The sequence below is a fragment of the Benincasa hispida genome, chromosome 11 (assembly GCF_027475165.1).
Source record: "Benincasa hispida cultivar pf3 chromosome 11, pf3_genome.v1.1, whole genome shotgun sequence".
In the NCBI taxonomy this organism is placed as follows: domain Eukaryota; kingdom Viridiplantae; phylum Streptophyta; class Magnoliopsida; order Cucurbitales; family Cucurbitaceae; genus Benincasa; species Benincasa hispida.
The window spans coordinates 5,630,275-5,634,649 of NC_143488.1; the positions used below are offsets into that span (position 1 = coordinate 5,630,275).

Consider the following 4,375-nt stretch of genomic DNA (forward strand, 5'->3'; position numbering starts at 1 on the left):
AGTAAGTAAAGAATAACCTGAATCCAAAGGTCCAGATCCGTGTGACTAGGTAAAGAGTCGATAAAGCCAGAAGTCGGAACTCGGTCTTAACCTCCTTCATGGCTCATTTTCTTTTCCTTTTAATCCCCCATTTGAATTGTGTTGGTTGAGGTCCAATCTCTTTGACCAACGAAACTGCCAAACCAGCAAGAGTCTCCGCGGCCTCAATCTCAACCTTAACCATCTGATCCACTACCTTGTCCATAAAAGAGGACCTAGAGGAGGATGAAAAAAACCTTAATCAGAACAACTGGTCCCCTCGGAGCATTTGGAAGAAGAAGCCATGAGAGGAGAAGAAAAACCATAATAGAGAAGAAAGCTAACATTAAACATCCGCATTTCTTTTAACTTTAATATCGGTTTAAAACTTATATTAAAAATCAGTTTTTTTTTTTTTGAAAAAAATAAAAATCGACATTGTACATCTCTATTTACTTTTTCAACCGACATTGTAGCTTGTAGTTTTAATTCTGAAGAGAAGATCTTGTCAATGTCATGAACTAAATAGATGCTTTATTAAATGAGATGACACATCCCGACTATCTCAATAGCTTTGTCTCGAAGAATTAATTTCTACTCCTCAAGTAACTTCTTTTTTTAAGGCATAATCACTTTATTAATTATTATACGTGTTCATCCTTTTAAATAACAAGGAGAGAAGCAATCATAGTTACAATTATTCTTATGCTTTTTTGTTTTGGTTAGTTTCGTTTTTGGATTTTGTTTACGTTTTTGTTTAATCACATTTTTCTTAATCCTTGCGACTTTATGTTCTATATTTTCATTGTGTTAGGTGATTCTATGAGAACATAGTTTTAAATAATACTTTTTACGAGGTCGGAGTTTTGTGTTAGTGGCCGAATTTTAGAGTTATTGTAATGACGATTGTTCTGTTTGTTTCATATATGTTTCACTGTTTGCATATCGAAAGTTTGTAAGATAAATCTATTTAATCAAATGGTCAAGGTGGTGATGGTGGTATAGCTATCGTTATCGACGTGAACTTAGAGTTTCTCTTTTAGGCATGGCTTTGGAGTTGGTACCTTTCGTTTTCAGTATTTTTGGACATCAACCAGCAAGATTCGAAGATTTCTCGGAAAGATTCTTGCAAAATCAACCAACCAATTATAGAACCATAACACTTGATACAAAGTTAAAGTATTTTAAATTAGTATATCAAGTCTTCTTCTTAATACTTATGATTTCACTTCAAATCGTGCAGATTGGGTATCCAAAACTTGATTTTGAAGTCGTCGGATGATTTGAGGATCACTGGATTTACCTTGTCATTTAGACGAATGGTTGGAGGGCATTGGATTTCGTTGAATTGGTGATTCACTTTGGCAAATCCATGACCAACTTGACGGGGTAATCAAAGACCATCAAGCTTTCGATACTAGTTTTAATATTTTTTCTTGATTTGGTTTATGGTAGTATTTGAACATTACTTTTTGTAATCATCATTCATCAAATTTCATATGGTGGAGAAGAACTTGATTTTCTTTTTTTTTTTTTAAATTGGAGGAATTTAGTTTTCTTTGTTGTTGGCATAAAATTGTGAATTATATTATTTGTTTATATGGTTGACAAGATTGGAAATGTTCATTATTTGGTTGATGAATATTATTTTCTTATATATCATTCTGATTGTTGGACCTCAAAACAGGAGCAATTATATAGGTAATTTCTAATAGTACGATTTTTTATAAAAAAAGAACACATACAAACTTGACAAGCAAAACATATCAAGTATTCATTAAGTTGTTAGTTTTTTTATGTCAAGAAGAAATTACATTTGACAAGTAAAAACTTTCAAGTTATGAAAACTTTATCCATAATAAATGTCAAGAATTTAGATACTCGACACTTAAAGTAAGTCAACAAATCTCATATATTTGACAGCTATGACATATCAAGTAAATTACAACTTGACGCTTTAAAAACATCAAGTAACACTGATGCTTGATTGCGAAAAAACGCCAAGTAATACGGTTTTTATAGTAGTGAAAGGATACTTAAGTTTAAGTTCCAAAAATGAAATTAGGTATGTAAAGTTGTGTTTGGTAAAGGTAAAATTAGAGGCACTTGAGTGATAGACAAAAAGGTATTTTTATTATGTGGAGTCCTTCGTTTAAAATCTAAAAAACTAAGAAAGATATTAGAAAAAATAATTTCTAAAAAATTGATTAGTTTTGAAAGGTGAAAAACTTTCTAGATTAGAAATAACAATTTCCCAACTTTCCAAGTTGTTTTCAAATTTAAAGATGGATTTATTATACACAACTTTAAAAGTTGAAGACGTGTTTAGTACTTTTAATAATTTATAAAGATATTTATATTCTTATGCATCTTCATTAATTTATTTTAACAAATTAATAGAGTTTGTTACGTGGGCATTTTTAAATATAGAAAAATAAAACAAAATATTTACAAAATATAGGAAAATTTTAAATTAATAATGATAAACGTTGATAGACTTGTATCTGTGTCAGCATCTATAATTGATAGTTCTAAAATTTTGCTATATCTTGTAAATATCTTTGTCCATGAGCGTCTATAATTTATATTTCTAAAATTTTGCTATATCTTGTAAATATTTTTAATAATTTTATCATTTGAAATAATTTTTCTTGTTACAATTATAAATTTGTAATTTCAATTTGATTAAATTACTCACTCCTAAACTATTTTATTTGTAATAATTACACCTTTTAACTTTTAATTCGACCCATTTGCATTTTGCAAATTTGCATTTTGTAGTTTGAATAATTGTTGGACTTAATTACCTCCTATAGTGATATGTGATATTTGAAAAGATGCTTTTTTTTTTTTTTTCTTTTTTTCAATAACTTTTTAATTTTTTTTTTATGGAATTGAATTTAAAAGATTAATTGTCTCATCTCAATCACGTGGGACATGATAAAGACACTACAAACATACTAACCTAATTGAGATATTTGCATACATCTACTGATCCTCCATCTTAAGAAAAATATATCTCATTCACTTGCAATTAGAAAATCTGATATCCCCCTCACTTGCTTTAAAACATTAGACACCATTCAATCCAATTGTTTTAATCTTTTAAAATTGAAAGATATATATTATATACATTTTCCTACATAAAAAAAGACGAAAAATATAAATTATAAAAACTAAGGACTAAATTATACACATGATCAGCTTAGTTAGAAATAAGATATTTTTATTCATAATTATAAGTAAACACGTATAATAACATTAGTTTTATTTCATAACTTTATCGATACAAACATGAAAACAAAAGATGGCGATGAAGAAGAGTATAGTTTAATAGTTAAGATGGATATCTATGTACCTTCGACTTCTAGGTTGAAGGTCTCTCAATCCCCACCTCCATACACTTCTACTCCAAACTTATTGAACTTTAAAAGGAAAAACAGAAAGTATTACAACTTGTTATTTAATTTGTCCTTGTGTTGCTGAACTTTAAAAGGAAAAACAGAAAGTATTACAACTTGTTATTTAATTTGTCCTTGTGTTGCTGAAGTTGTATAGAGGGTTTAAATTAGGTACGACACTGAAATCCAGTAGAAGGTTTGCCGCATCCGTTAAGCACTAGGGTGACATTAGGAGTTAGATTTAGATTGACAAGGCCTAAAACATTTAGTCTGACTGCAGCGCAAACACAAGCACCAGCATCAACATCCAGTACGCCTCGAACCAAGGAACAACATGCAGGTACTGGTGGATTATTGCCAACAGTTAGACTAACAAATCTAAGTGCAGTTGCACATAGACCTATTTTGAGGAGTGAGCAGCTCGGTGCATTGGAAGTTGGACTTTGGCTTGGTGCTGCTACAGTTGGCTGACCAATGGCTAGAGAAGAGAAAAGAAGGTTGAGACAGAGGAAGAGAGCAAGTACTGAAATGGTTTTGTTGGGGGAACACATTTTGAATAAAGAAACCCTTGAGATAGATGCTTTTATCAAGTAGTGGGTTTCTTCTTAAACTTAGGATGGAGAAAAAAGCATGGTGATTGAAGGGGTTTTATAGGGTTAATTTTGGTCAATGAGATTATCAGTTTTAATTAATATTAATAACCCAACTTGAATGTTAGATCTCAAAATAAAATTATCAAAATATGTAATGATAATCAATTTTTTTTTTTTTTTTCTGAGAAAGATACTACCAATCGGGTTTGTAGGTACATCATATCGTCCCAATTAGTTTAGCACAATCGAAGCATCCTCATCATCTCCAAGCTTCATTTCATTAATATAGAACAATTTTTATTCTTTTATATATATGTACTCTTTTTTGTTGATATAATATTCAACTTATTCCTGCTTCTACTA

The 4,375-nt window shown here is 30.1% G+C and overlaps 1 pseudogene; it reads right to left on the reverse strand.

Annotated features, from left to right (window-relative positions):
* Positions 1 to 3,586: 3,586 nt before the first annotated feature.
* LOC150032339 (putative lipid-binding protein AIR1B pseudogene) lies at positions 3,587 to 3,970 on the reverse strand (annotated as a pseudogene).
* Positions 3,971 to 4,375: the final 405 nt, after the last annotated feature.